General features: G+C 35.2%; 1 long non-coding RNA gene across 1 annotated transcript; it reads right to left on the bottom strand.

Moving 5' to 3' along the window:
- Positions 1-696: 696 nt before the first annotated feature.
- LOC120323614 lies at positions 697-13,410 on the bottom strand. The gene is made up of 3 exons (XR_005564254.1): positions 12,859-13,410; positions 11,057-11,130; positions 697-6,551 (listed from the first exon to the last, which is right to left on the bottom strand). It is a non-coding gene; the product is annotated as an uncharacterized LOC120323614 (long non-coding RNA).
- Between the last annotated feature and the right edge of the window lie 8,405 nt (positions 13,411-21,815).

The following is a 21,815-nucleotide window of genomic DNA, read 5'->3' as shown; positions in this document are numbered from 1 at the left end:
ACAGATTAATGTTCCCCAACATTAGATGTTTTCTAATGTTGTTAGTTTGGTTAGTGGAAAGGGTCTCGGCGCCATTTTGAGCAATAGGTTCTAATGGTGAGGGCTTTTCTCTGGTGTTAAGGTTAGGGGATTTGGGTCCCTCTCATCTTCTCTCCCCCTGTTTGAGGATTTCTAGGACAATCCTCCATGCAATTTGGGCTTTGAAAGCATACTGGTCTCCTTTCTCTACAGATTTCCAAAGCACTCTCCCCATTTGGTCCCATTGCTCATAATTGAGCTGATCGGGGATTTTTTCTTTGTTTTTGTCAAGCCATCTGGCCAAGGATTTTAGGGAGTCCTTATCCAAAGGGTGTGCCTGGGCGAGTATTAATATTTTCAGATGCTGGTAAGAATCCCTTTCAGATTTTGACACCCGGGCTCCCATTTTATATTAAATTGTGGAGGGGGGGCGGAAAGGAATATCTTTGGGGCTGCTCACCTCTGTCAGTCATCAGACTAGGTGTTATGGAGCCTACCAGTCATGGACCTGCTATCCCTATACAGTCCCCGGGAGTCGCCGGCGCTAATGGTTCAATACCATAGCAAGGTGCTGTCACAGGGGGCAAGTTCCCTCAATGTGAGGGATCTCTAGCTCCGCCCCACGTTGGGCGCCAGATGACACAACCCATTGGGAAAGAGGGTTCAACCACCTCGGAGTACAGGCAAAAATGGTCCTTTATTGAGGTGAGAATCAGACTTAAATAGGGTCAGGAGGGAAGGAACTGGAAAAAGGGGAGGAGTTTGGGAGGAACATGCAAATACAAACCAATGGAGGGAGAATAAGGGCAGAGATATTCAAACAAGGGATTACTAATGAATTAGATACTGCAATGCAGCATTTTTGAACCAATCATGAACAAGGGCGCAAATTGAGGTACCAAAGACTGAGGGACATGTGGTAAATTGACAATCAAAGGGATATTATAAGGCAATAACATTCCAAACATTCAACATTAACATTACTGATGAGTATAAAGTACTTTAACAATCCAACTCCTTAAACAAAAGTAGAAAAGGTGCATTCTTCTGGTGTTCCAAGAACTTCCTCGCAGATTTCTATGTTTGCCTTCCACTGCTCATAGACACAATCCTCCGTAGCACACTTCTCCTGGTCTCCCACAGTCACTCAAAGGGCAAAGCTGATTGATGCATGGGAGAGTAATTTTTTTGTTAGTCATCATGAAAAATAATAGTGTTAGGCCTTGAGAAAAACTAAAAAGTTTACTTGAACTGAAGGTAACACGTAAATAATTTCCACTGGGTAATAGATGGAAGAAGGCAAATGGTGACCATGTTGCAGTTTATAGCTACCAGAAACTTATACTGGCTGTTAAATTTATGCAGGAATGAGGGTCAGTAGAGAAATGTAGAATCACAGAAGATTAAGGAAATTCTGTGTAAATCCCACAGAACCTCAATAATTTATTTTTTGTCAGTTTTGAAAAATCTCTGATTTAAGGGGCATCTAGGAAACTAAGATATTTGTTTGAATCATTCTAGTCATCAAATAATGTAAATCCTACATATGGCAGTTGTATTAGACTTTATTTTCCCAAACAAAAAACCCTATAGTGCATGCTGCCAAATCTTATCCTTCCTATTATATCAATTTATTAATAGCTTCCAACATAGGAAGCACTTTCTAACATAGGAAGCACTTTGTAATTTTTTTTTTTTTTTTTTATTTGAATAGGAGTAGCTTTTTTGGTGACTCTTTAAGTACCTAATTGAGCTATGAATTCTTATACTCAATAAAAGTATATCTAGAGAAAACAAATTTCCCAACTAACTTATTTTATCTAACAATTTTACTTTTTAGAAAGTTGAATTATATGTAATAATTCTAACTGCACAGAGACAAAATTAGTGGGATTTTGAGAACTATTCCAGTCTGTGGTATCAAAGCTTACCCTTTCTACTAGAAATGTATGGTTTAGTGGTAGAAGAAAGACAAGCAAACAAAATCCTGCACAGTTGTTTCACTTTACAGATACAGAATTATTTTCTTTCTGTCATTGTAGTGACTTTTTGTCAGCAACTGCTACTCTGGGACTCCTTGGTCTTGCTCTCTCTATTAGCTTCAATCTCAGTCATAATCACTTCTCTACTTTTGTTAACTTTTGAGTGCTCCTCTTTAACCTCATCGTTTGATCTCCTAACTCACTTTGTCTCTTTAAATTTCAGATATATCCCTGTCTGTACTTTGTGAATTGTTGTCTCTATAAGGTCTTATGTGCTTTTCTGTAAGTACAAATACATTAATAATATTCTTTTCAGTGTTTTGGTAACTGCTCAGAGAAAAAAGAGATTCACTGCTTTCGAAGTTTAATTCCTAGCTAAAAACAGAATATCATATTTTTTTGTGTCAGGTAAGAGATACAAACAAGCATAGTTGGAATTAGTTAATAAAGTGACATTGCCAAGTTGTCTCAAATATTCTACATGTTCAAATAACATGTTCAAATAACAACTCATGATTTTAAACCACAAGACTACATCTGAGTTTATGACCTCATAATAGTAAAGTAATAGAAAATGCTATCTGATGATCCAACTTTGAATCTTGTGGCAAAACCCGAAACTTAATGACTTAGAAATTGCTAAATGAGCATACCCTTACATTTATAGTATTTATTCAAAGCAATTTTTATGTCATTGTAGCTCTAGATATTAATAAAATATGTGTTAGGAGTCGATCTTAAAAATACTACGGTTTTAGATCCCAATCTGAATGAAATTAAATACTACAATGTGGGTAACAGAGAGATTTTGGAGATAGTACAGGTCTAAGTTCAAGCGAACAAATTGTCAGCCTAATTCGATGACCATTGAATGATGTCAAGTGCAGCAGTTTTTATTTATGGTGAAACATCTTAAAATTAAAGATCAACATAGAAGCAGAAAACCTTTGCAGTTTCCTACTGGAAACAACATATTCCTGCTTAAATTCATGTATGTGATTTTGCTTGAAATATTTTTACTTTTGTTTTGGAAGCATATCTATATTATAGAAAGTTTGAAAAAATACTGTGTGGATGCTAAAGATACTTTTGGAAGTGACAGCTTGAAATCTTAGGACAGACGCTCTGAAAACAGGAGACTAATCTTCTAAAAAATGAAAAGGTTAAATTAATATCAGTAGGTCTGTATTTCAGTTGCTAACACTGGTAGCTGAAATGGTACTACCATAAAGTGTACATCCAAGGCCTCAAAAAGTAGTTGGGAAATGCAAATACTTTTAAAAATCTTAACACCCATTTTCCAACTTCAGAAAAAAAGCTTAAATAATTATTCAATTTACATTTTAAAGAACATCTTGATTGCTGGTTAGTTAAACATTGATTGTTCAAACACATTGAAATTTAGTAGAAATGCAAGAACACAAGTGAAGTTGCTAAATCATTTATACAAAATCATTTATACAAAATTACCTCTGAAATTAATGTATAAGTCTTTGAATGAACTCTTGTTGTTGCTTGAAAGGATATTTAGCTTTTTAATTGGTAGTAATAAAGCTAACAGAAGCTTCTTAGTTCTTAGTAATGTAAACACTTCTGGTCCTGGATCTAGATTGTAGTTCATTTCTTAGACCAAGGCAAATGATAGAAGAAAAAAAACCTGTTTCTCTTGCAGTATGTTATTTCTCTTATGCTGAGGCCCTGCAACACTTTGATGCCTATCCCAGTAACTCAATATACATATCTCTCTAGTAACTTCAATAAAGCTCTATGTCAAAATTATACACTTTTACCACCTGAGAGAGGCAAATTATATAAAGTTTAAGTGCACTCTTTTCCCTGCTGTTGCAGATCTGTTGTGGTTTACTCACTAGCAAACTGAAGTTCATATTAACGTGAGTAATGCAGAGTCAGAAATTACTCATCCATTACAGTGGGGTGAAAGATATCTGAATTTAAAGACAATAAATTTATGGGATATTATGCTATTATGAACATGAAATTAGTGTCTTAGACATTGACACTGTAAAAATTTAGCAGGAACCAAATTTCTTAGGGAAATCAGCATTTGAAAATAATTTCTGGAGAATATCTTTATCAGGGGATATTCACTCCAAACATTAAGTTTTAACACACCACTTCCTTTGGGGAAAAAAGTCTCTTAAGTGTTACTTAAATCCTTTCTTTTTTCTCTTCTTCTTGGATGATGAAAAACATAGTAAGTTAGTTGATAAATATAGGAGAGTCTATATAGTCCTTTACTTATTTTCGTATGTTTTTTACACTAAGAACACAGTGAGTTTTAAGTATCATTTCTATGCACTGTTAGCACTAATACACAGAAAAAATAAAAAACAAATATCTTCTTTAATCAAATGGAAGCTGAAATTATGGGAACAAGCTGTAATACTTTCCTCAGAGATTATGTATTACTATTGTGGTTACTTGGCCTAAGACGATGGTTTGTGACATTTGTATGTTAGATAGACGCTTCCAAATGCAATTCAAATAATCTTCTCCAGCAGAGCTGCAATGGCTAGTTCCTCATGCCTCCTGTCCATTCTCATACATTTAGAGCCTTGGGTCTGGGGTCAGAAAAGATAATTTATCAGGATTATAATGGAGATAAAAATTATTTCTGGGTATCTGCTCTGATGGTTTTAGCTGCTTGACAGTAAACTTCAATGGGTCTTTAACTGAAGGACTACTAGCTTGTGAAGTTTCTGTAGAGCCAGCAGATGAAATGAGGAAAGAAAAGTCAGACTAACTAGTAACTGCTCAAATTGTCAGACTCGTATACTTTCAAACATATACAAACAATCTTCAGATGCTCTCTAACCTCCAATCTCCATTTGAAGAAATTGAATTAATAATAAGTATTGTTATTCATTATATTTTATTCAGTTTTATTTCACATCTTCCTTTAAAAACATGTAGATGTATTTGAAATAAAGAATTTTTTTCCAACTCTTCAGAACTTGTGTAGTGTTCACAAATCCAGATTATAAACTAATATAAGTTTATGATGCAGCTGATGAACCACAGACAGACAAAATGATTGTCTATATTGGTTTGGATGGGCTAAAGGCTAGACCATGCTGACAAATCCTAGAATAGTAATGGGCCTTGCACGCAGAAGGCAGTCCACAGCACAGCCCTCTGCAAACTTCATATTGCATTTTAATCCCTCTGGCAAAAAAGACTGGCTGAGTTCATGGGCATGTCTGATTCAATTGTTGAGCAAGGAACATCCAGAACTAGACCCTGTTGTACTCCAAGTCAAAGAACTTATATTTTAGACCAGTTGAAGATGTAGAGAAATGCAAGCCTTCCCAGACACAGGCTCAATTGAAAGAGTCAAGAAACCAAATGTCTGAGTGAGAAACTTCATTTAAAATACAATATTGAAGTATTTAAGGCACTTTTAATCTTCTGGTTTTATCTCTTTTCTGAGAAAATTCACTATCCCGTCCAAAGGATGATGGCAAAGAAAAATAAGCAGAAATATTAGTAGAGTTAAAATAACAATATATATAACTTAATTCAATCACAGCTGTGCAAAAAATTATTAAGTAGTTGAAGGGATAGAATCAAGGAGAGAGGAGATTATTTTAGGCTGTCAGAAGCACATAATTATGAGTAATGGGCAAAATCTGAGCACAAGAGAAATTTTAAAGATAAAGCCCAGAAACAAATTCTCGCAAGTCAGCTCAACTCATAGAGAATAGTTTTTGCTGGTGCAACCACAAATCTGGTTTGGGTAAATCTATACTGGGGCATTCAGATATCATAATCAAGAGAAATATATACCAACTCAAGAGGAAACCTGGAGCAGAGTTCCTGGTGCTCAGCCTCAGAGGATGTGCAGATAACAGTTAATTTCTGTTATTTTTGAAGCATTGACTCTTCAGTTTTACCATTTTCTGACATTACTAAAAGCAGACAATCTGTTACATAATTGCTATGGATTTGAGTTTGTGCTGATGAGAAACTGGAGCATGGTCAGACAAAGTAGAACTCAGGGGAAGGAAGGTTCACATTCTTCTTGCTTCCAATTTTGGGGAACATTCAGCTACTGAAACTCGAAAAAGCCAAGGACCAGGTAGATATAGCAGTGCTCTGGCTTCAACATTTCTTCTTTGAAGTGTAGTGATTTAAAACTATGCAAGGATTGAAGTGTTAGGGAGACACTTCCCCTCTTCTTTGGCTTTAATAGTTTACATTGTCCAACCGGACACAACATACCCTTTAGAACCCACATATACCCAACAGCAACAGAACGAAATGTCCGAGGTCTGCTCTCGTTGTCCCACTGCCACCTGTTCCACATGTGTTTTATATGTCCCTTCACCTCTGGAAACTTGAGGCCTTAGCTGGAGCAGGGTTTGACAGAAGTTCTTCAGAAGATATCCCCACAGTCTTCATGGATTTTTGTATCCCTTTCTTTCTTTTTTTTTAAGGATAAAACAGAAAAAAGGTACTCTGTTTGCAAGACAGTGTGTTCTTTCATACACTTTTTCCATCATCTTTGGAATGCGGTATCTCTTTTGACTGCTAAGAATAAAAAAACAGAGTTTGAACCAATTAAAAAATACTCTGTATTCTCTGATGGTCATCCAATAGCTCTTATGAGAGCTTTGTATTGACAAAATCATGCAACCACTAACCAAGCACACAGTAATTCATAGTTTCAGTTCTGATTATCAGATAAACTAATTCAAGCTAGCTATTCAACAGTTTTCACTAGCAATATTTTACCAAGGGGACTGCTTAAACTCGGATTTACAGTACATCTCGTACATTCAGGTAATCACATTTCTGTTTAAACCCTATCATGACCCCAGACTCAAGGGCATGTAATAGTCTGCACATGTGATAATCCTGCTGGGTTATGTAAGGAAATGATTAAGGGTTTCACTATGTCCTGTCAGCTCTAAGCACTAATTCCAAAAGTACATTCTGCTTTCTTTGACAGATTTTTAAGAGCATGCATGTACTAAATGACAGTCTGCATAATAATCTGAGCATTACACTCATTACTTCTATAAAGCACTGCTAATATTGGTTGTTTAAATAGCATTCTTGTAAATGTTTTACATTACTAATTTGTAGCTTCATTCACAGCTTTAGTGTTTGGAATGTCCTGCCCCTGTCCCAACATATCTCCATGTGGGCAAACATTCACAATCTTCAACTTTCAATATCAAGTAACTAAATTAGATATTAAATTTAGAAACTCTCCTTTGTAATATCCAAAGATTTTACAGGTATAAACTTAGGGTATAATGTCTAGTTATTAGTTGATATGGTAAACATATATGACTCCAGCGAATCTAATCTCTGAATCCCTGTAAGGATCAATTCTTAATCTCCTGGAAATAGGTCACAAAAGCAAGCACACTGTTTTAGTTTACAACTCCTTTAAGAGTTTTTGTTTCTCCAATTACTGTCACAGTTTGCAAATATGTAGAATTTCCCTAAAACCAAGTCTTCAGCATTTGCATATATTAAAAGTATCTGCAAGCAGAAATAAGGATACATACCTCTTGAGTTTTTTTCCTTTCTAAACCTTATTTCATGTTCTTACTTTTAATTTCTTTTTTCATTTTGTTCATTTGGTTTTGAGAAGTTTTTTGGGGAGTTATTTTTGTCAAATTATTCTCAGAATATTGTTTTTTATTGATTTTGTAAATACAGGCAAACACCAAAAACTGAAGATTCGGTGTTCAAAATGGGTCAGTACAGCACTTAAGATCTAAAAACTGAGCTTTTGACTTTGTCATTTTCAGTCTGAAAAGTAAATACTAAGTATCTAAGGATTATAAGTCTTTTTTTATTTCTGATAATAAATTTCTGGTATTTCTGATCCCCATATCCTACCTATGAATGCTCACAAGTGAAGTAGCTCTATCCGCTAGTATGTTTTTAGAGTGCATCTAACTCAGTGGTTATCTAAACAAAGTAGGGCTGGAACTGGCATGAAGCACAAGCTTAAAAGAAGGAATCACACTTAGCACTTTGGGATTTCTTCATTTTCTTCTCTGTTGTTACAAATGCTAATCCATGCTGTGCACTTCTATTAAAGCTTATCTGATGGCAACACAAAGCAAAACTTTTGAAGAGTTCTAGCAATTTGAACCATGTTGTCATGATATACTTTGCAATCACAAACTGAACTGGGGAACTCTTTGGCACAGACTGCCATGGAAGCCAAGTTTAAAGTATGGATCAGCATAAAACTAAACCAAATCAAACATAGGTTTCTTGTTCATCATCAGACATAATGATTTGGAAGCAACAAGTGACTCGTTGCTTGGAGATGAGTGTACATCAAAAGAATAAGCTAGAGAATAACTTGGTCTTGCTACTAGCTTAAATTTTGAATACTGCATCATAGAGACATTTTTCTTAGTTTTCAAAAAAATTTGTCCTTCTGAGGAAGAAATTTTTCCTTCACTACTGAAGAGCAGGTCTTTGAATGAGTTGCATAAGACACATTGATGCATTTTGTTCAGTAAAACATGCAAAATGTCTGTGTTTCATATGCTTCTCGGTTGTGGAAAGGGAACTTAAAAGTCAACAGGGAAATTTGATTTAAAATAACCTTCTCTCTTCCCCTTGACTTTTGTTTCCAACTCCCTCTCTTGTCTCCAAGAATCTATCAATGAGAACAATTTTGATGAATTTTTTTCCATTTTCACAATGTGAAACATTTTCTAGATTTATGATACTCAAAAGTATTTGAAAACCCCAGGAGAACATGGGGTTTTTGTTGCAATTTCATACTGGGGATTTCTTTGTTTTATCAGACTATGAACTAAATTCATGACTTATTTTTACTCTTTTCACTGAAGCTTAAGATAAACACTGATATATTTCTTTGAAATTCTTAGATAAAAAAAAAAAAGAATGAAGTATTTTTACACCTACAGTCTTTTTCTTATAGATTTATAAGAACATATTTTTGAAGAATGGTGACATGTCTGAACTATTAAAAGTATGATTTGGCTTATTGTTTTATTTATATGTTACTGTTGACATTAATATGTTCTATCTTATATAGAAATATATCTATGATGTTCCAGCAATTCCGATGAGATGGTCTGTTAGTACCATCTGATTCTGCAATTGACAGAGCAGCAACAGTAGTTTTACGGGATGTTGGTATGAACACTGTAAACAATTTATTGCAATAAAGTCAGGATGAAAAGAGGTTTGTCAAATTCAGTGGGGTTTCTGTTATTCTCAGAAAATCAAAAATTGTACCGCTTAGTAGATCAAAATTTTAAATCTAACTTCAAGTCTTAGATTACATCAATTCCTGCAAATATTTACAAAAAAGAGAAAGAACTTCATAAATATGTACATTTTGCATGGTTTTTTTTATATTTATTGAAGAAATTAAATTCAAGGTAAATAATCATTATTTTACATATATGCATTCTTTATTAATACTGTAAATAAATATATAAGTTTTGTATTGTTATTAATTATTTAAGACTTTTCTAGATCAGCATGCAAAACCAACAATGAGGAAAGAAGATTTATAAATTTCAGGCACATATCACTGTATACTCTTTTCCTGAGGTCTTGCTTTATTTCAAAACAATAAAACAAAACAATTTAAACAACAGTTCAGACTATTCAAGGTCTTTGTACCTAGTCATCTGGGAGAAGAAAGGCTAGATCCTGCTCACCTTATATTCCACCTTGCACCATACTATCATTTTTCCACTTCACCAGTCGCATTCAGTATATATGCAGGACCACTGTAAACCCTGAGATGTCAAAGCACCATCAGCCCGTGTCACAGTATTTGATGCAGAGGGTTAAAAATTAAAAAAAAAAAAAATTCTTTCTATCTAGTATCCATCTTCTAGGAATTAAAAAGAATTAGAACATAATTTTTAAAATAATTATTACACACAGTTAATTGGTTTTGCTTAGAAGAGATTTACAACATCCCAAGTAACTCAAAAGAGAATTAAATGTTAGTGAAGTGCTCACCATGGAATTAGTGCTTATAAGTGTCCATCTTAATATTTGATTTTTATCTGTCGTAATCCTATAAAAAATCTGAAACTTCGATTAAAGTTTGCTTTAATAGGTTTCCTGAGAAATAGACTAGGAAAGAAAGAGGAAGATTTTTTTCTTTGAGTAAATTTGAACTATTTGGGGCCCTGTCAGTAATCTTGAAAAAATTTGATGACACAAATAGAATGACTAATATTACTTTGAGGTCACATATATGAGAATAGGAAAGTGTTTTTACAGTTGTGAGCCTTGGAACTGTACCAAAAATATGTATTTTTAATTTTGTCTTTGAAGAATTAGAAGCTCATTCTATTATTGTAATGGGATCATGAACATAAGCAACTGAAATTAATTTCTGTGGGGTATAATGTATATACTGTATCTTCTCAGACTTGAGATGACTTTAAGCAAAGTATAATTTAATTTTCAGATTACTGTCAAGAAAATAGTTTTGGCACAGTATTCTGTGTATTTCTTTCAAAATATCTTAAGTGCTAAATAGAAACGAAGAACAGAAGACCAATCACACTTGCCAATGTTTTCAACACTGCACAACCATTCTTTCATGAAAAGGGGAAATATATGCTGCCAAAGGGGTCTGATGTTTTAAAATAATGTAAAAGCAATTCTTAAGCTCAAGGGCACTGTTTTATTCATCATTGACAAGAATAGCAAGTGGTGAGTCATGACTCTTTTTTGAAATTCATTCACTCACTTTACGTGCCTCTCTTTTTAGCTGCCGAACTTGCAATACCATCTGCTTTCAACTTTCAGTAACTCAAGTTGCCTCTAGCTGAGACCAAAGCCATGAATATTTAACACCTGCAAACAGAAGCAGTAGTTCACTCAAGACCAGCAACTAAGATCACTGGAAATTTCAAAACCTGAGTCTGCCTTCTCCATCTCTAAACACAGTCAAGTACCTGTGTGACAAATTCAGAAGTAGATTACGGTGACTTCTCAGGTCTCAAGTCTCAAGGTAAAGGTTCATGTTTGATAGTACTCTTACCTTAAAATATGCTTACCTTTTCTGCTTATTGTCCTCTCCCATACAACTCTTTGCAGGACAGCTATAGTGTTAACACAACTGGAAATAAACCTGGACAGAAAAGGGGGAAAGAAAAAAAAGGGGTGGTTCCATCCCACCAGTTTCCTAGCCTCCTTCATAGAAAGAGACTACAGACACCAGCACCAGGGAGGGACCTAGCAGCCATAAACAAGGGAGAAATGGAAATATTTAAGCCAGTACTCCTGTACCAGACTGTTTCTTGATCCTGCTTAATCAGATAGAGCATTTGAGCCCAGACTGAGAGAAAAAGCCTGAAACAGACAGGCTAATGAAACGAGACAATCAAAAATAGTTGCACATTTCCATTTTTTGACATTTTATGTAAAATTATACTTTCATTTATTTATTTGTTGATGGACTGGCATATTAAGTCTTTTAGACCTAATCACAATTAAATTATGTGAGCGTAAGTTAAATTAAAAGCCAAAAGACCGGGGAAAGGTCAAATACAATAGAACTACATGAATCTCTCCCAGTAACAAGATGCCCAAAACCTGGGCTCTTTCAAAAAGACTTTCCTCTTCTCACACCACACCACCTCTTGAAAAATTTAAAAAAAATAAAACAAAAAATCCACCAGTGATATTGCCATATCTTCTCATTCTAAGTTCAATTTTTTACCACTTTTCAGTAGTAGTACTCTTTTCAGTACTACAAAGAAGAAATTTTACATCTGTAACTTTACTTTTTTTATTTTGTTTCCATAGAGATGATGGATATTTTCAGGGATAAACTTGTAGAAATTATTTTAATACTTGTTCTAGAGTATGTTCCTTTAACAGAAACTTTAACTGTGGAAAAAAATAATTTTTTTGCAAAAGATTCTCTAATACTTTAAAATGCATAATTCAATGTAGAACAAGCTTCATGGTGATGCATGGTGTGGCAACTCTGATGGAATAAGTTATGCAAATGACCTTTAGTGATATTTTGGAACATAATTTGCAAATTGTATACACTGTATACCTCCTCTCTTTTTCTCATTTGCTACTGTCATTGAAGTGCAGCCAAGTGTTTTCTTAACATTTCTTAACGGCAGCAGTTAAGAGATAGTTTCTGAAACTTCTCAGGAAAAGCAAGAATTTGGGTAATATTTATGAATAGGAAAATCAAAACCTTTTTATCTTGAACTGTAGTTCTCTTTTCCTAAAACTACACATCAGGGCTATAGGGTGCCCTTCTATGGTAAGTTATCTAGCAAAAACTGCAAAAAGAGGACCGTATAATGTTCTTCAGAAGTATAAATTAATTAAAAGCCACATGCCTTGTCATCTGGAATTTTAAGATTTAAGGTTGATAATTATTTTGCTGCACTCTGAAATTAGACAATTTGTCCTCCAAGATAATTAGTACAAAGAGGAGCAAAAGGGTCATCTCTCCTGACAAATTTTTAAATTATAGCATTGGAAATTCAGTGACTTTTGTAAAACCCCAAGTTTAGTGCACTTCTAAGACCTGACCTAGCTGTTGCTCTAATTGCTAAACTTTCATATTTTTCATTTATTTCTTTAAATGTGATAAGAAATTATGTGATGGTTTAGGGCCAAAGTTAAAACATTACCCATTTATTGTCATAACCTTTATTCTTGCCGTTAATAATAGTTATTTTCTTTTCAATTATTTGTTAATAACAGTTTAGAGTTTTGCCAGTGTGGGGCTAAAACTTCCATGCTTTTTTGCTAGGTCTTTATGATGGTTCTTTGTGCTGGTTCTCCTTATGCTAGTTCTAGTAAATGAAATCATTCTTTAGTCACTTACGTCAGCCTTCTCCCCCAGCTTCTCCACAGGTTCTATAATGATCTGGAACTGAGAAAGAGTTTTCATTTACTTGCTGATTCTTATCGGGTTTTGGATTCCACATACCTATCTTCTTTGTCCTAATCTCCATAAGGGCTGGGCTTTTAGTAAAGGCAATTATCAGGGATAGAACAGCCTTTGTCAAAATGAGAATAAAGTTTCTTAGCACTGATTAAAATAAACTACTTAGAGACTACCACATTACACTACAAACAGCTACTGAAAAGGACGGGGGGTTGGGAAGAAACCCAACATAGAATGCGTTTTCTGCAATTTTTTTATTTTGAAACCAAGCTTGTTCACTTATTTTTCTTATTACAAGGGGAAATGGTTTGACCTAACCCTTTTACTGTCAAAATCCTGAGGCTCTGCCATCGTTTTCATAGGGATGCTTCTTCATCAAGCACAAAGAAATAAATGTTGCTTGTCCTTATTGGGTTAAACGAAACATTTGCACTACTCCTTTATTTAATTTTCATTTTCCTGAGTTTTTCCACTTCCAGGATGTAACAAGTTCTTTATTGAGAAATTATCATGATACAATATAAATGGAAACTACAATGTCAGAGTGGAATTGTTTGTTGATTTTTTAAATGCTGTTAATTTTGTCTCAGTCTAGTCAAAATCCCCTTCAAGGTTGTTTTCAGAGTACGTCTTACTGCGAAGGTAGAATTTTAAAGACGTATCTCAAGAGCACCCAAATTTGACTGTAGTTCCTTAACACTCAGGTCAGACTGCACCTTGCATTGTTGCATCCTTGACAGAATGTTGTTTTCTGACAATAGTCTGTGTTAATTCTGATGTCTGACTTCTTCAACTTCAGATACTTTTGGCATGTTTTTTAATTAAAAGAAAGCCTCAATTTCTTAAGTTAAGGTCTGTTTCCAAAGTGAGACTTTAATTCTTTTTAATGTTTATTTATGACATCAGTAGCATCTACACATGTTCAGTCGCTGAAAAAAAAAGTCTTTCTGACTCTATGGGTCATCTGTATTCTTTGAGAGCTTGTGAGAGCTTCAATGTCATACTAACACAAGGAAATTTCAGCACAGCTGTGACAGCAACAAAATCACCTGTAAGACATATATCACCAAGTGGTCTCCTAGTATTACTCTGCAGGTGTCAGGGAAATTATCCAACTAGAGAATTTTGCCCATACTACAGCTGCCGAATCAGCCTTTTATTTTTTCCAGATTCCGTGTTGCTTTCAATATTTGATTTAGAAAAAAAGAAACATTGAGAAAATCTGGAACAATTAAGTATGGTCTACCAGAAACAAATGAGATCCATTTTCAGATCACAACAAAAGTACAAAAAGAGAAGAAACAGCTGTTTGTCATTTGTCTTCATTTTGTAAGTCTCATTTTCTTCTACTGCAGCCTCATCCAGAGTCTGTCTGCATACAACAAAATAAGATACATCTGCACGCAGTTTACTCCTTGAGTATATTTGTGTATGCAACATATGCAAAGGGTACATAATATATATCCAATACACTTACCAGTCTAAAAGCAACAACAAGTTGAATGTTTTCCTTTCACACTATCTCAATTATTCAGTTTAAGGTGCAAAATGCTGCTTTTTTTTTAAAGTCTGACCACAGTAAAGGTCAAATTGTTAATGTCTGAATGGTATTTTTTGGTAGTTGTCTCACATTGATAGAATACTAAGTATTTTTTCAGGTAAGACATAGACAAAGTACCTCAGTAGAAATATCTACCATCAGTCAAAAGGGTTTGTTTTCTATCACGGGTGCTGTACTAATTACAGATCTTTTTGTTACTTGTTCCTTCTAAAACTACAGTGTGGCTTTCAACAATGTACACTTTTTTCATCTATTTCTGAACAGTTTATAACTAAGCAGTGTTCTGGGTTTTTTTTTCTGGAAAAGATATTAGAAGATGATTAGAGCAAATAGTATATGAAAAAAATTAAAAATATTTTGTGTTGCATATGAGAGGCCTAAGTCACTTAAAAATTTACTAATAACATAACACATGCATATGTTCTAACCCTATAGGCCATGTTACTAAGAACACAGCTGTGCTGGGCAGGGCACGTCTCCAGGATGAAGGACCACCGCCTCCCCAAGATCTTGCTTTATGGTGAACTTGCCACCGGCTGCCGCATGAGAGGAGCCCCGAAGAGGAGATACAAGGACTCCCTGAAACAACATCTCAGCCTTGGCCATACTGATCTACTAACTGGTCTACTCTGGCCTCCAATCGGGAGGCCTGGAGACACACCATCTATAACGCTGCTGCTTCCTTTGAGAACGCACGCAGGATCACCCTTGAGGAGAAAAGGCAATGCAGAAAGAATCGTGTCTTGCAGAATTTACCACCTAAGGAGTCTTTCTGCTGCGCCTTTTGCAACCGGACGCGCCTATCTCGTATTGGCCTTTTCAGCCACCAATGCGCTTGTAACAAACGTGGGTAGAGCCCTTCCCAAATCTTCATTCGCGAAGCCTAGCCATGATTAGGCTACCTATCTACATTTTCAAAAATCATAATCCACCACAAAGTACATACCTATATTTTATGACAGCTACTGATTCTTTGGCTATATTATGTTCTTTTCAGCTTATGGGCTTTGAACATCGCCAAAGGCTGTCTGCCAAAAGATCACTGCAAAGGCAGTCTGTATGGAGGTGTTTATATGAAATGTTATTTATTTTGTGAGCAAATTACTAATCTAACTCTTACATAAATTTGCTAAAATGAAGTATACACCTAAAGATTACACTGATGATAAAAGTATCATAACTCATTTACCTGTCATAATTTATTCTGTATGTTTTTTATGTGTGTTCATGGATCTCCAAATGCCTTTTGTTATCCTTTCCCATAACTACAGTGTAAACAAAAAGTACTTGCATTTTGATTTTAAATTTATTGTAAACCCAAAAAAGGGACCATGAAAAATGGTGATACTTGGCTCTAAACCAGAGAAAAGCTGTAACCTTTATTGTTTCATTTCCTTGTAACCACTTCATCATCTATGTGTCATTCCTATTATTTGCATGGTAGCAAGCAGCAAAATATTAACATTAGTTTATATTAGTTTATAGCAGATATTAAAAGAGTAAAGTAAGAGATTATTACTTGTTGCAGTACCAGGAGTTACCCTCAAAAAGCAAATAAAGAAGAGAGCTTTAAATGAAACTGTCCAGAATGCCAATGGAATAGCAGAGTATGTTTAAAAACTGAAGTACAAGTAAAACATTCAGAATCCAGACATAAAGAAGTGGCATTTGACCATGAGACCACACTGATATTTAGCTGCAAGTTTAATACAGATGTTTTCAATATTTTCTCATAAGTTGCGTGTCTGAACTGTAAAAATTGTTACCACAATATAAATTTTATTAAAAGGGACAGCCTTTATTGTTATTTTCATTTTATTTTTATCTTAATTTATTACTTGCAATTATCTCTTTCATAATTCTGTATTTGCCACTAACCACCGAGCATGCATTTAACACAAATGGGTTTACATCTGCAGTAACAAGGTTGCTGGGGGCTTGTGCCTGCCTGCAGGAATCAACCTGCTCCAACTGCAAGAGCACATTCATCAACTCGTAAACATCATCAATAGTGGAGAGATAGATACATTTCCAAACGTCACATCTGCTGGCCTTCTAGCACTCTCTTAGGCAATTTATTACATTACTCAGTGGAAGATGTTTTAATTTTCCCTCTGTTTTGTGGAACATCCAATTGTCTCAGTTTGGAGTCATCAGCCAGATTAATTTTTTCTTCACATCTATCCTCTGATCTCTCTTTAGGAAGTTTTGTTTAACACTAAGGTTTCATTGTAAAATTTTTAAAAAATTTAAAATTTACCATATTGCATAGCTGTGGTCAGAAAGTCTTCTTGGTCTTCTTGGACAACAGAGGGTCTTCTTGGACAACAGAGAATGATTGTTGGACATGGTATTCATATATTTGTATTAATACTGAAGTATTTATATGACTAGTTACTAACAAGATGGGATGATTTTTAATTTAACCATGACATGGTATGTTTGAAAGTCTTTCTACACAAAAGAAATTTTTTGCACCTTTCTGGTGTGAAGTAGTACATGAATATCATCTGCTACAAAAGCATGACATTTATAACTTAGCTTTGTCATTGCCCAGGGATTTGAGCATGGCAGAGACAGCTACCAGGATAGCATCAGAAGTCTGGCAGTTGTTTGGTGGTGCATCACTGTGCTTCCAAAACTGTGAAAGCTCTATCAGAGTGCAGTTCAGAAAGCAATAGGAACAGAGTTAACTGTCAGTGACTGTACATATTATAAAAAAAAGAAAACCTGAATTTTGCTTCAGCAAACCAAAAAGGCTTGACTTGGGCATAGTGAATAGGACAGATGCAGTAGACAGCTAGATCTCTGACTCAGATGAAAATACATGGGATTAAAGGGATAGGAAAAAAGCTGTCAGATATGTTAGGCAATTGTGATGGTACACCTCTTCCTCAGTCCTCTCCCCACACCACACTATGATCTGAGTTATATGGCCTCATAAATATCAATCAATATATGTAAGATGTCCTGTTTCACTGTATTTTCTTGCTTATGATGCATACAGTTTAATATCAAAACAGTTTATTTAAGAACTAAAACCATGATAACTGAAACAGAGACACCACTCTTTCTAATTTTCTCTTTATAGTGTTGAAAAAAACTAGCAAAGATTCTCTTTTGCAAAAGTAATTATCTGGAATAACTTCTAAGCTTCACTCGTGTGACTGGAGCAAGCCTAGGAAACTCACTGGTTACACTAAACTTACGAGTAAAATGAAGAGTTAAATGGGACCTTAAAACTAAACAGACAGAGACCACAGAAGACAATAAATTTAAATTTCAATTGATGTGAAAAAAGCATAATGTAAGCCATGGAAAACAGAGATTCTGTAAATATCCTCCTTGAATGCCTAACACTATTTTTTGTATTTTTCTACATATGATGCCTCGCTTGAGATTGTGACCTGCTATACCAAAATGAGAAAGCCATGTAGAATGTACCAGTTTTTATGATCAAAAACTACCAGCACCATTCATCAGTCATAAGAGTATGAAAGTGTTTGGAGAGACAGATCAGCTTATTTTTACTTAGAGAAAAACAAGAGGTATCCCTATGTAGTATTATTTACATTTTATTTCTCATTCTTTGGAAAATTATCTACCAAGTTTAACCCTGATCAACCATGCTCCTGTTTTAACATTTACCCCCAAAATGTTCCAACTGTCTCCCCATTGCATCATATACAAAAATACGATAAAACTGTGATTCTAATTGAGACAACCATTTGATTTACTAAAGGAATTATGTCCATACTTGAAATTCTTCCAACCACAATCCAAATAAGACTCATTCATTTGCTAAAAACAATTTTTCCATTGTATTGTATCTCCAGGCCACACTTCTTTTTCCCTTATCATTTTCAAGATTTCATGTAGTTTATTTCAAAACTGCTCATTGTATTTCTCTGTTAAGATACCTGTCTTGTTAAAGAAGGGTTTAAGGGAATCCTTTTATAACAACACATCTGTGAATTCAATTTTTTTTTTTTTAAGACTTGTTAGATATCCAAAAATTGCTTCTTTAGTAACTTGTATCAGAGTCTTTTCAGTTATTGCATCTGGGCTGATAGATGCTGCAGAAGTGCCTCATTCTTTCTCTGGTAACCTAACAGGAATTTCATCACAGGCCACCAGCAGATAACCTTTGACTTATCTACAAGTTCTTGAGCCTAAAATTCCTTACTCTAAACAGTAACATCTCTTTGTTTATTATCATTTCAGTTAATTATATTCTTAATACTAGTAATTTTTGTAAAACAATTTAAAGACATTTATTATTCCTGTGTGTTTAAAAGCAAGAGTAGTTTTTCTTCACTTTTAGTCACTTAAATTTACCCTGACTACTTTTTCCCTCTTCTCACAGCAGTTTTTCATTGCTTTTTCTAGTTCTTCATAGCATAAAGTTGATATACCTTACCTTCCTGCTTTTATACATATGTAAATGTATCATTCCTTAAACTCATCTATGGATCTGTGTGTTTCCTTTTTTGTTATTTTTGAATTCAGTTTCATAAAGATATCCTGAGGTATTCACAAGTGTTTCTCTATGTTTCTAAGGTACCCTTAAAAAACGGAATTTGTGTTGGCTATTTAGCTTAATTTTCTGAAGCGTATTATTCTCCCAACAACTCCATACTTTGACTTTATTTTTCATGAGATCCTACTCATCTGATGATTATTTTTAAATCTTTAATCCCTATATAAATCTTTAATTGTTATTCTACAGCTCTCACAACTTGTTTTCCTGGTGAAAACAGGGAGATATTAACTATTCAACACTATTCATACCTTCCGTTTTTTAGAATTTCTGAGGTTTATTTTTCCTTCATTAGTACAGATTCTGTTCAAGAAATTTTCTCCTTCTTAAAGAATTCATGCTTCATACATTTCAAAATCTTAATGGTCTGTCTACTTAATTTTTTTCTAGCAGATATTTGTGGAACCAAAACACCTTCTTACTTCAAATTCCTGGTTTTCTATACTTTTCCTAAAAAACATGAAAATCCTTAGTTTTATTATCAGTACCAATCCACGGCCATGACATTATTCCTATTGTTTTTTCTTTTCCTGGAGAAATTCAGGAAACCTGCCTCTCACCTTTCCCCAAATACACAAAGAACAAAGTTCTTACAAGTTAACTAAATAACAGCATCCTTATTGTGAACATATTAACACATTTGACAGTATGAACTTTGTCATAAACCTCAGTAACAACAGTAACTTGACATAGAAGTTCTAAAGCTATGACCTAAATTAATAGCACTTATCAAAAAAGTGTGGTCAGCAGACTCCTTCACACAACATAACAATACCAAGGCCACTGAAAGCATGAAGGTCCAGAGCTACAAAGCATTTTTCTGCTAAGTGTTGTTATCAAAATATGGTTTAACAGAAAATCAATGTAACCTTTAAAACAAAGAAGAATAAATGTGCTTAGCAGATTTGTTTTTCAAAAGGAAATGTTGCCACTGTGTCTAGACCTCATCCATTCCAGGAAAATTGGTTTGAAATTACTGTTATATCATCATGAAAAAATATTTTCAAGTCAATATGCAGTAGCAGAAGTACAAGTCTATCATTGCAAGTTCATTTTTAATCCAGAACATTTTCATCTGGTTTACAATGTAACTCCAGCAGCACTGGGAGCACAACGGAACAGTTTACGAATAGGCAGCAGGTAGATCCAAATCTCTTAAATGCATTCTCATGGAATGTATTTGGTTTACATGACAAGACTGTGGTAGCAGAAGTAGGCTGCAGAGGTGGCTTATGTGAGAAGACACCAGCAAATGTCCCGTGTGGACAGAACTGGTTTCAACCAGCTCCAAGACACACCCTTCCCTGGCCAAAGTTGAGCCCTTCAGCAGCATTGTGAAAACATAGTTAACAAAGAGTAAAAACCACTGCAAAAGGTTTTTGGGAGAGAGGAGTGAGAGTTTGTGAGAGCAACAACCCTGCAAACACTGAGATAAGTTAAAAAGGAAGCGGAGGAGGTATTCCAGGCACCAGAACAGATATTCCCCTGCAGATCATGATGAGGCAGCTGTGCCCGTGCAGACCATGAAGGTCCATTGTGGAGCACATACCCACCTGCAGCCCCTTGGAGGAATCCGTATTGCAGCAGGTGGATGTACCCTGAAGGAAGCTGCCTGGACCCACTGAGAGCCCACATGAGATCAGGCTCCTGGCAGGAGCTGTGATGTGTGGGGGACTTAGGCTGAAGCATGCCATTTCTGAAGGACTGTACCTCATAGAAAGAACCTCATTTCTGAAGGACTGTACCCCATAGAAAGAAATGCTGCATCAGTTCTTGAAGAAATACACCCTGTGTAAAGAACACCTGTATAAAGGACTGTAAAGATTGGGAGGAACCCCACTGTAGAGCAGGGAAAGAGTGACAGTAGCAAGTAGCAGCAGAGACAAAGTATTATAAACTGACCCAGATTCCCATTCCCGATCTCCCTGCATGATTGAAAGGGAGGAGGTAAAAATCAGGGAGTGAAGTTGAGCCTGGAAATAATGGAGACCTGGGGGTTAGGTTGTTTTATTTTGTTTTATTTCTCACTCTCTTACTCTATCACAATTAATTGGAAGTGAACTAAATTAATTTCTGCAAGGTGAGTCTGGTTTGCCGGTGAGAGTAATTGATAAACAATCTTCCTGTCCTTATCTCAAGCCGTGAGCTTTTCCTTGTGTTATCTCACCCTGTCCTGTTGATGCAGGGAGAGTGATAAAGTGAGTTGATGGGCACCTGATGGCCAGTCAAGCTCAACCCAACAAACTGAGTTAAATCCTTTAGAAGTTAGAATACTGACACTGATTTCCTCAGCCAGGATTGCCAAGGTGGATTAATTTCATGTTAAAGCCTTAAATATCCTTTCACTTTTGAGGCATGACTGCCAGAAAAAAGCAAAATCAGGACCTTTCTCTCTGATCCCTCTGTATTTGTGCCTTGACTAGATTATGTCATCATGTGAAGGAGGCAGAGTAATGTGCTCTGAGTGGGAACAACTTAATTGACACTAAAATGTTCCTGAGAGACCTTCCTCTTCCTATGTAACTGGTATTTAGGGCTCATTGCAAATACAACCATCCACCTAAGTTAATAACATCACAATCTCACGCAAGGCTGTAAGCACTACCATGTTGTAAATTACTACTATAATCATTGGCAAGCATTAGCTGTATAACAGTAAAATAGTAGTTGTCTATGAGAATTAAATGTTATAACGTAAAATTACATTTATCACTTTCCAAAATGCTGTGGTCTATTAGAAAACCAACGGTTCAGAACAATAAAGGAGTCTGAATCTCAAGCAATGTATTGGGA

Source organism: Pipra filicauda, unplaced genomic scaffold (assembly GCF_003945595.2).
Source record: "Pipra filicauda isolate LSUMZ 115617 unplaced genomic scaffold, ASM394559v2 scaffold29_size4552773_pilon, whole genome shotgun sequence".
NCBI lineage: Eukaryota > Metazoa > Chordata > Aves > Passeriformes > Pipridae > Pipra > Pipra filicauda.
Note: the sequence above shows the minus strand (reverse complement) of the source record. Positions and strands in the feature narration are given on the sequence as shown.